The following is a 12,343-nucleotide window of genomic DNA, read 5'->3' on the forward strand; positions in this document are numbered from 1 at the left end:
TGATTTGTTTTAATGTTAATTATGTTTAGAATCTTTAATTTAATGATTTAATTATAAATCTATGATTACATAATTTATGTATTGAAGAAATAAAAATTCAGATTTAATTATGTTTAAATTAGATTTTTAATTATCAAAGCATAGTTTTTTAGGGTGTTAAAGATTGGAAAATCATAGTAGTATGTTATATAATATGAAATTGATTATACTTATGAGTTTAAGTATGTTCAAGTATGTTAAATATGTTTAAAGGGAGTTTTAATAACTTATATGTGGCTGGAATTTTAAAAAAAAGGTTATTAATGGAGTTTTATGGATTTTAATGACTAGTATACTAGTATTATGCGAGGAAGTATTAGTAATTGAAGTTTTAGTGATGGAAACAACTTTAAATACTTTTAAAGGAGGTTTAAAGTATTTTAAAATTGCTAGAATTTATTTGGGTATTGATTATAAATTTTTATTAGTTGTTTTAGGCGGAGAGTTCTCTCTAGGCGACTTGTAGAGTTGTTAAAGTGGCCTATCAATTTGTCTACACAAGGTAAGTACATACCTATGTGTTGATTGGCGTAATATCATAATTTTCGGAAGGAAACTTATGTAGTATCATGTATAGGAACTTTGTGAGTTCATATATGATTGCTATTATGTTGGATTTTGCATGTGTTATGCATGCATGCGAACACGTTAAGTTTGAGATTTAATTATGAGATTTATATCATGGTTATATGGAAGATTGATGCAAGCATGTTGGTTGGTAGTTTATTTTATTAATTCACATGGGAGAATTACTATATTTATTGTTATGGATCATGATTGAATCATGTTGTTCTCTTTTATTATTATTTCACTACTCTATGAAGATCGAGGGCCTTATTTGGTAAGTTGATATTTTTATACCTTTGAAAGGTAAGTTGGTTGTTGGCTAGGTTCAACAAATAAGAAAAATTGAATTAAAGGAATTAATCTTGGGTTATAAGCTGTATGATCACTTAATTAATCCTAAGATAAAAAAAAGGTTATGAATGCTTGATTATAGATTATTTGTTTGCTTGTGTGTCATAACAAGTAATAAATGGTAAATCATGTAAAGTGAGACTTGGATAGTAATAAACTTTAAACTGGTGCACGTCTGAAGCTGGACAATCATGAGTTGGGGTACATGGTGATCGGGCCATGACTTCTTCTAGGTTCAGATTGACCACCAATCCTATTTTATTCAAAAGGCTCCTCGATATCGTAGGTCATGAGAATACGGAGTCGCGCCCGTATTTCGTCTTCCAAAGGAAATACTGGTTTTTAGTTAGACAACTCGATCCAGTGACTATTCCATTAAAGTAATAAAAGTGTTGTCAAAGTTTAGTTTAGTAAAAGTTATCTGCAGATTGTTATGCTGTTATTTATCCCTGCTTAATATTTATTAGTATCATGTTAGGAATGTTTATTTATTTATTATCTGGTACTCAGCTTTGCTGATTACATGCTTTATTTGTATGTGTTGATCATGGCTTTGCCTTATTGATTATGTGATGATCCACTCTTGGTGAGCAGATTCTCTAGTGCATTGTCATCTACCGGTGTGAAGATGATGCATCATGAGGTTCGGGAATGGAGAGTTTGTGTAGCATGTTGATTTATTTATCGTACTTTAGTTGATACATTATATTTAAGTTTGGTTTGAAGTTAACGTTAATGTTGTTGTTTGGTTTTAAAGTTGACTTTGTTATTTGTTAAATTTCCATTCTAAATTTAGTTATATGTTTTCCGCAACAAAATTCTGAATAAGTTGATACGTTATCACACAGACGATAATCTTTGATGATTCTCTAATGTTATATATATTTGAAAAGTATTTTTGGAAAAGAGAGAATTATCGGGTGTTACAATAACATGCTAAAGACAAATACGGTAAAGACCGTTAGTCAAATGACTAACAGAAGTCTAACATCATTAGTCAAAAGGATAAGTTGATGTATTTTTCTAAAAGTCAGGGGTATATGATGAATTTGGAAACTTAAAAGGGTATACGGTGCAGAAAACATTTTGTCAGGGTAGATGGTGAAAAAACCGATAAAATAATAATATGAACGATATAAATGATAATGATAACGTGTCTAAAATAATCTTCTTAACACATTTGAGGAGGAATTGAACGTTCGTATTTGGTTATAGTATTAGGACCCTCGTTGCCAATGTCTAGTATGGCCACAGCCTGATGTATACCCTACTCAGTACTTCTCGACCTCTTAGATGACAACTAATAACCAAGACGGACCTACATAACATGCTCAGTATGTAAGCATAAACTATGTACCCTCCTCAGTACATAGTGACTATTTATTCCTAGGAGACAATGTCATCTCACTAGTCATCATCCTCAAACAAAGATAAATAACAAATAATATAATTTCATCGTCTGCCGAATGCTATTCAAGGCCTTACATCAAATTGCAAGAATTTAGGACATTAACCCATCAATTCCATTTACATCAAACTTAGGGACTTAAAAAATCAATTCCAATTCAAAACAACTTCACAATTTCTCGAAAACAATATCATCTTCAAAATGTATAAGTTAACTCATCAAGAACGAGAAAATAATAGAAGTACTTATTTTTTTTTTGGTAAAATGTAAGTACAGAACACCTCAACAACAAGACAACCACAACCAACAAAACTACATTAAACGAAATAACTACCAATCAATAAATACATACATCAGCAGACACAATACATAAGTCTAAAACAAAACAACAAACCACTCCAATAACTACCTAATTCAGACAGTTAAGAACAAGGCTATGAAACCAATTACTATCCTCATCAGTCCAGTTTAGCTCCACTAAACTCTTAAATCTTCCGCACACATCAAGTTGGACATGTTTGCTGACAACATTAGGGTGCAAACAGTTTAGTCCCATAGAGTAGAATTTCTAACCTTCCACAAGTGATACACCATAGCAGCTATTATGGTATAACACACTTTCCTGCACTTCTTGTTGTGGAATTTCCTACCCCACTTTTTCCAGGCACTGTATGAATTCTCTTGAGCATTAACTCTCACTCCCATCCAAGACATGATGAGAATACACACTCTGTCACTATACACACATTTTAAAAAAAATGTTGACAGCTTCTCTATTACCACACATAAGGCAATCTGTCTTCACACACACACCAGCTCCAACTTACAAACTTCTTGTCCTCAGCTTAACCAGGGCAGCAAGCCAAGACATAAATGAATCCTTAGGAATGTTTGTTGTATTCTACACCTAGTAATGCCAAGGAACTTTATCTAACTTACCTTGCAACCAATTGTACCCCTCCTTTATTGAATAACCCTTATTATGATCATTAAGCCACATATTATTAACATATGCTGCTCTGAAAAACATCCTTGACTTTACACACCTTTCTCCAGACCCAGCTTGCATTTATGGATCATACCCCCACCACCTTACACTATCAATTATATATATAAGAACAAACAAATCCAACCAAGCCCAATATAAACACATGATAACAACCAACAACAACTATTTCATATCAGTAAGTAATATAGCTTAACAAAACCAAACCAAAAACAAATTAAACTAATCAAACTACAACAAAATCCATGAACAATACATATATTATGCAAAACAACAAGCAGCTACACGCATGGAACAAGTACATGAGAGCTGGTTAATGATCAAGTAGTGCCATAATCACTTCATACTCAACTTAAACCGTTTTTCCCAACAGTAGCAAAGTTGTAAAAAAAAACCATCTGAAATGCAACACTTCATCTAAAATAACAATTATACATGTCTTACAAACTATAACTTCATGCTCATAAAAAGAAACGATACTAACATGATTAAACATGATACTAAAACTCACCCAAAAATATATATCATACTATATCATAGACCAAATACTTAATCCCAATCATACTAAACTAAAATTTACCCGACCTTTCATGCTACTAAAAATTTAATGACTCAACTATTAAAACTAGCATAATTCCTATGCTAATACTAATCGATCTCGGGTCGCCGTTTGTTAACTTTGAAGACCTCCAATTGCTTTCATTTCTATTACATATTGTTCTGTTCCTACCACGATTCCCAACGATCTGGAAATCTGATGCCGAATCGCTCTGGTTAAAGTAATGTTCCATACGTCCTTAACGGGATGTCTAAATTTTAGGATAATCCAACGGTTAGATCTCCAGATATGGTGATTTTCGTGAAGGTGTGGCAGGGAAATTCGAGATGAACTTTTCTCTTCTTTTTGTCTTCTCTTCTCCTCTTGAAATGGTCGAATAAAATGGGGCTATGGTATGGTTCTTGTTGTCCATAAAACAGAGTTAAAAGAATATAAAATTTAAATGGGGGGTTAAAATAGCTAAAAAGATGGGAGTTGAATAGCATTAAGGTGAGGGGTTACAAACTCCAAACGTCACTTCTTTATCCATCAAAATATATTATTTTTGGGCACCTCTTTTAGGACACCAAACTCCATTATAATGGTCCAACGCGCGATGGAAGCGATACCATAAAATGCATAGCTAAAACGCGAAATTTAAATACTAGAAATATAACATTTTAAAAGTTGAAAAAAAACAAATAATATAAGATATAATATTTTGAAGAAGTAAAATATTATAATTTTAACGGATAATAATAATTAAGGGAAAATAACTCCAATAAATTATGAGCGAAAATTCGTGGTGTTACAGTCATTCTCCCTTAAGAAAGTTTCGTCCTCGAAACTTGAAACGACACGAAAATATGCTATACAACAACTACGTACAAATTTCTTTCTGGCATCTAAGTAACGCCTTGGAGATACTATGCAAAAACGTAAACATTAATCCTTTCTAAACCTTACCAACTATCACATAAGAAAACATATATCACATCAGTTAACATATGAAATAAATAGTCTAGAGGGCTATGATAAGTAAAGTTTTGTTTTGTTTAGTAACTCCCGTACGAAAAATATAATTAGTAGAAAATATAACTTTAGACTAATAATTATATTTTTCAATAAATACTTTAAATCTGTTCACAAAATATAAATTTTAAGTTAGGGTATATTTCTACTTTTAGACGAACATCAAGTCCTTCTTTTATTGGCTCATTCCTTATACTGGAGTTTTTCTATAGAAAGAAGTTTGTAAATTGCAACCCTAAAAGGATGGTCATTGATTAATTTAAGCTATAGATTATCAGGAGAGAAGGTAAAAAAGCAATAAAAAATTAGGATAGAGAAAAAAAAGGAGGAAATAGAGCATGGATCCGGATCATTGTGATCCAAAATTAACAAAAAAAAAAAAAAACTTGGATCATTGTCCATGTGGCGCATGGTGGGAGAATGATAAATATACAAGTGGGTCCTACATCTACTACATGGGAGAAATCTAAGTACTCCATATTTCATTAATGGCCTGTTTGGATACAAACATTTCATTTGAAATGCTGTAATTGGGCCAATTCACATGTTTGGCAATTTAAAGTATTTGGAATTGGATTTGAGCCCAATTACCTACACATATTAAATATACCTCAACCGATATCATTTGAAATCCATAGTAAATTACTGTCATTTGAAATCCAAACCTCACTCTTCATCAATAAAAACATCACGATACAACTTCGTTACTCATTTTCTCTCTCTTCCATTGGAGATTTTCGAGCTTTCTCTCTCCTCGTTGTCTGGTTTCACGATTCTTCGGTTTCTGTTTTGATGGTCTCCCTCAAGCTTTCTCTCTCCTCAACACATCGCGAGCTTTCTCTCTCTTCAACACATCGCGAGCTTTCTCTCTCTTCAACACATCGCGAGCTTTCTCTCTCCTCCTACATTGCGAAATCTTATTTTTAAGGTTGGTTTCTCAATTCTTATTTTTTTTACCATGAATTTGCTGCGAGATTGTTTATGGTTGAGTTATAAATATTGTTTTAGGTTAGAATGTGTAATTGATTGAAATTTGGATTCTATATATTAGTTATTTATATCTTGCGATTAATTAGGGTTTTTTTTAGTCTTTGCAATTGTGTATATGACATACAAATTGATAAAATACAAGATAAGCATAACTAAACTTTCATGAACCATAGGATCATATACGAAACTCAGCATTCAGACATTTAGTCCTTAATCGCTCCTCAAAATCATATTGAATCATCTGATTAGTCTTACTCCTCTGTATAATTTTGTGGATTTGTTTTGTTTCATAAGTGTTGGTTTTGGTGAAAGAAAATGGTTGGTTTTCTCTACATTTAAAGTGGGAGCCATTGAAAAAGGAAGAAGCTACTGTGAAGGAATGAAGTTTAGAAGCTCAAATGAAGGAGTTTGAGCATTACCCATTTCATTAAATCCTTGAGTAATCATGTAAAGGTTGTTGTTTGGAGGTAAAGAAGAGTTAATCAAATATGAATTTGTGGGTGTTAAAGTATTAATGAAAGGTTCAAACTCCTCATCATTTCTGTAAAAATCTAAAGCTGCAGCCATGTAAACAATACAAATAAAGTTCAGAAAATTTGGATGTTAATACAATACAGGTTTTATGATGAAGGTGAAGAAGATTACAAGAAAAAGAAAAAAACAAGTTAAAAAGAAGATTAGGAAGTGATTAAGGAGAAGATTGAAGATCCAAAATACAGTTAAAAGTTGAAGAGAACAGAAAAGGAAAGTTTGGCTCAAATATATTTTTGTTCTAATGTTGGTTATTTTCTTTGTTTTGTGAGAGTAGTGGTGAACCAGACTGCCTTATATCTGATCTGTTTGGCAGGTGCTAATGACAGTGATTAGTGACATAGTGCTAATGTATTTTTTTGTTCTAATGTTGGTTATTTTCTTTGTTTTCTGTTCTAACTTGAAACAGTGGATACATAATGAATAGTGCAGTCTCCTCTGTGAAGATTGTGACTCATAGTTAACGTTTACTATGTGTTTTGCGATATGTAGGAACAATGAATTCCAAAAGACAAGGCAAAAGAGGTGTCAAGAGGTTTATGAATGGGCCGGTGAATGAGTTCGATATGTTAAAACATCTACCGGAGGAGCAAAAGTTAGACTGGATTTTATTATGTATTAGTGATTAGTTCTATTTTGTTGGTTGTAGGATCGAATTACAATTCCAAACTTTAACTTGGTTTGCCAAACAGTATTTGAATTTGAAATTCAACATTTGAAATTCCATGAATTCCCAAACAACTTATTGGAATTTGAAATTCCAAATTTGAAATTCTTAAGTTTCCCAAACACTAGACTTGGAATTGAATTCCGGAAATTGAAATTCCGAAATTAAAATGTACTATTTGAAATGAAATATGGGTATCCAAACGCAACCTAATCTAACAGCTACCATTGCATTCAATTACTAATGCTGCAAAAAAAACACCATCTACTATATTTTTTTTTCTATAAATAGAGACTAATATTGAGCTACTTGCACACATCTTATTTTTTAGCTCATTTTGTTATTGAAAATCATATTTTTTTTTCTTTCCAACATTATCCACCCGACAAAAATAAATTCTCTAACAAGAAAGATGAGTTATGAAATTAAAATCATATTTGTTTAATGTAATATTTTATTATTAATATATTTTCTGATTACATATTTGAATCGATAGTATAAGTTAATTACTATAGTACTTAATTAAGTGCAATACTACCAAAATTATTTTTTGGTAATATCTTTTAATCACAAACATATAAATTATTTACACTAAATAATTATTAATTGATACTTATGTGGAGAGAGAAATATGATGGAATATAGTTAAAAGTCGAAAAGAGAATGTGAATATCTAAAATTACAGATCATCTATTAGAGGTGAAAAGATCATAAAAATGAATGAGGTGGAAGAGGAAGAAAATATAAAAATATTTGATGATCTAAGATTTAGGATCAACCATTGCTTTAACGCTCGAAATCTCCATAATCCAATCCGTAGTAATTTCGAGATTACAAGGAATATGATATCTCTCTACAGATTACTTATTATAGATTACCGGTTCATATTCTTTCACTAGAGTTTTGTTTCATTTATAGAAATTTCAGTTGCTTATTTCTTGCACAATTTGAGTTATCTATCGAAGAACAAAAATTGAACAATTTCTTCGTCGATTCCATTAAATTGAAGACTTAATAAGGAATAATTAGACTATTAAATTTTAAGATTTAATTTTTGCAGTTTACCATACAATATTTGAGTAAGAATTCAAAAAAATCCAGATTGCTTTGATCTAGTAGTAGTATTACCCTTTGGTGATCAATAAAAACTCATAATTTACTTGCCCCTAAGAAGAAAAGAATGGAACTTTGTTGTGATATAAGATCATGTAGTTGAATGTCCAGGTTAGGTTAAATTTTGAGGATTGAATTACAAATATTGAAATCAATTTGTAGTTCTAAACCTAATCTTATGACTTGCTATACTTTTGTCCATTTTTATTAGTTTTCTGTGTAGTTGCAAATGAGTGGTAAAAGTGTTTTTCTGATGAAATGTATTTTTCATAGGCATGGTTAGACACAGTTCAGTTTGCAACAGGAAAGTCATATCTTTGTGACTTTGTGAGGAGCCTCTACAATTTGTTCTTCAGGTAGACTATTTTCACTTTCCCGTATCATTCGAATTGATTTACCACATCTATACGTTTTGAAAGCTTTTTGTTTAATTGGGGTATGATGGAATATCCAAGTGGATCTGATGATATTGATGTGAGTATCAATTATTTCAGTGTAAAGGCTCTCTTATGGTTATATTCGAGCTCGTCTACTTGGCGATCTTCAGATTTGTGATGATGAATCTCCTCAACATAGAATGGTTTATGTTTTCATGAGTCCATCAATGACTTGTCTCCGTAAAGATCAAGATGAACAGTAGAAAAAGCCTAATGAGGCGAAGTCTCGAAGGTACTTTGTTGTGTTCATTTGTTACATGCTTTTGGAACTCTTTAAATAAGATTTTTACATTTCGTGTTCTACTTTGTTGAAGTGTGATGATCTTCTGTTGCCAGCTGCCTCTCTTAAATCCTTTCTATAAATTGAAGAACCATCATAACAATGGGAGTACTAGTCACTCACAACTTAAAGGTAGGTTGCAATTAGAATATTGAAAAGTTGATGTTTACTTTTTATTGGTTATATTTGTTCCTTATGAAACATATTTCGATAATTGATTGTGTATGGAGAATAAGTTTCTTTGGGTTTTCTGTTACATTCATCAAGAAGAAGCTGTTACTTTTAAATTTCTTTGTTGCGCTTTGACTTTGTCTTTGACATTTTCATGTTACAGCTCCTCTTTTTTCATGGTGTGGCACATGGAAAGGAAATCAATTATGTAGTGGTTGCCGAAGGGTGTGCTACTTCTCCAAGAAACACCAGGTCAAAACTTATCCATAATTCTATAGTTATCTCTATTAGATAATATTATATGTAAAGGGATAATATTATATTGTAAAGGGTAGAATGGTACTTTACTAGTCATAGGCCTGTAATATAAACACTATATATATTGAATGCCAGGTTAACCTACAAAAAGTTAACATAATTATTTCCCACACTTGTACATGGTATCACAACCAGGGTTTTAGAATTATTTTCCCCCTTATTATTTTTCATGTACAAAGAATTTTTTTTTTCCTTTTTCTCTCTCTTTATTTTACGTCCTTTTCCTGTCTCCTCTTCCGCTGCCGCTGCTTTCCCGCAGCCGTCGCCGGCGACCACTGCCGTCCAGCCGACGTCGTCCATGCCAACCACGGCTCCTCCGACTACTCTCTTCTCCGCCGGACAACAGTCCTCTACTGCGTCTTACTTTTCGCAGCCCATATTCTCCGGCCTTGCATCTACCCAGCCATGGTCTGCCGGATACTCCTCGCTTGCGTCCGCGTCGCGCGCTAGCCCCCGATTCCCCCCCGGTTTTGCGGCCTCCCACCCAGCCCTCAGTATGGGCGGCGCCACCACGGGTCTTGCTTATCCCATGCCGACTCCTTCTCACGCATGAAATTTCTCTCAATCGGCCCCATATAACATTCACAGTGCTTATCCCATGCGGGGTCTTTCATCAATGTCGCTCCAGGCCAACTTTTCTAACTCGGCTTATTCCTCCAATCTTCCACAATTATCGGCGCCTAATCTGACTAATTTGGTAACAATAACTCTAACTTCTCCCGAGGATTATTTATTGTGGAAAACCCAAATTACTTGTTTATTACTTTCCCATAATCTACTTGGTATGGTTGATGCTTCTGCTATAATTCCCCCTGCAACCGTTCTTGATGAACATGGTGTTTCCATTCCTGATAATCAGTTCTATGAATATTTGCGTGTGGATCAACAAATAAAAATCTTGGATTTTTGCCACACTTTCTAGGGATGTTTTTGTAGATGTGCATGATTTATCTACTTCTGTGGAAATTTGGACTAGATTACATAGATTTATGCAAGCTAGTATGGCCAGATCAATGGAATTAAAGGGCCGTCTTACTCGTATTAAAAAGAATGCTTCCCCGACCATGGATGGATATTTACGTGAGATTAAGGGGATTGCTGATTCCCTTGCTGCTATTCAATGTCCTGTGTCGAACCAGGATTTAGTGCAGTATATCTTTTGTTTTAATCGTGATTCTGAGTACGATCAATATTACTACCCTCCTGCATTATCCATTCCCCATTAGTTTTGATGATTTGCGTCCCAAGTTGTCACTGCATGAACAAATATTGATAAATTCTAAGGATGCATCTGATCCATCGTCCCATCATGCATTACTTGCCGTTAAATCTACTGGTACTGGTTCAAATTCCTCCTCCCAGAATAATTCTGGAGGGAGAAATCGGGGAAGGAATAACAGAAACAAAGGTGGTAATAATAATTGTGGGGGCAACAATGCTCGAAATAATAATAGTGGGAATGGTGGCAACAATAATAATCGTGGCCCTGGAGGAAACAACAACAACAATGGTAATCGGGGACGCTCAAATGGTATAAGTAAATTTTCTAACTTGTCATCCTATAGTATGCCTTGCCTAGATTATATTACTAATAATTTGTCGCTGCAGGAGTAATTCATCAAATAGTAACAATGTTACCTCTACCCCTACTTCCGATACATGTGGTTTGTGTTGGTTTCCAGGTCACCAAGCTGTACTGTCCCCAGCGTTTCAATCATAGGTTTGTTCCCTCCTCCTCAGAAAGTGTCACTCGAGCCTTAGCTGCACTGTCTGTTGGTGGTGAAGCTAATGACTCAGTTTGGTACCCGAATTCGGGAGCTGCTTTTCACATGACTCCTCAGGATGGTACGTTCTCTATTAAAACTCCTTATACTGGGTCTAAATCTGTTGTAGTTGGTAATGGTACCTTACTCCCAATTAAAAGTACTGGACATTTAACTTTAAAAACTGCAAGTCGTCCCCTCCGTTTATCATCTGTCTGGCATGTCCCTAATTTAAAACATAATTTATTATCAGTTAACAAGTTGTGTCATGAAAATGATTGTGTTGTGAGTTTTGATAAAAACTCTGTTTATGTTAAGGACCAGATCACGGGGGAAGTTCTGCTTCAGGGAACTAGTAAACAAGGTGTCTACCCTCTACAGCCCATCATTGTCCTTCATGAGCCTTCCGTTCCTGCTTTCCTAGCCATTAAGGAGTCTGGTGACGTGTGGCATGCTCGTCTGGGTCATACATCTTCTAGCACTTTAGGAACTTAATGTTCAAATAAATACATCACATGTACCTCTAAATTTCATGATGATTGTGTAGGATGTGAGCTAGGCAAAATACACCGTTTACCTTTTGATTCTGTTGAACATCTTTCTCCATATCCTTTATATAAAATTCACAGTGATCTTTGGCAATCTCCTGTTTTGTCAAATCAATTATTTCGATATTATGTTGTGTTTGTTGATGATTTTTCACGCTATTCCTGGATTTGTCCATTACGTCGAGAATCAGAAGTTTATACAAAATTCCTTATGTTTCAAAAGATGGTTGAAAATCTTTTTAATTGCAAAATTAAAATATTTCAAAGTGATGGAGGAAGGGAATTTGACAATTCTCCTCTTCTTCAACATCTTTCTGACAATGGTATTATTTTTCAAAAATGTTGTCCCCACACTCCAGCTCAAAACGGTGTTGCAAAACGCAAACATCGTCATATCATTGAAATGGCTCGTACTATGATTATTCATTCTGACTTTCCTGCGGAATTTTGGGTTGATGCCTCATATACTGCCACTTACACTATCAATAGATTACCCAGCTCGGTTTTAGGGGGTGTTTCACCTATTGAAAAATTATTTCATCGTCCTCCTTCCTATCAATTTTTGAAAACATTTGGATGTGAAT

The sequence above is a fragment of the Beta vulgaris genome, chromosome 9, assembly GCF_026745355.1.
Source record: "Beta vulgaris subsp. vulgaris cultivar EL10 chromosome 9, EL10.2, whole genome shotgun sequence".
In the NCBI taxonomy this organism is placed as follows: Eukaryota; Viridiplantae; Streptophyta; class Magnoliopsida; order Caryophyllales; family Amaranthaceae; genus Beta; species Beta vulgaris.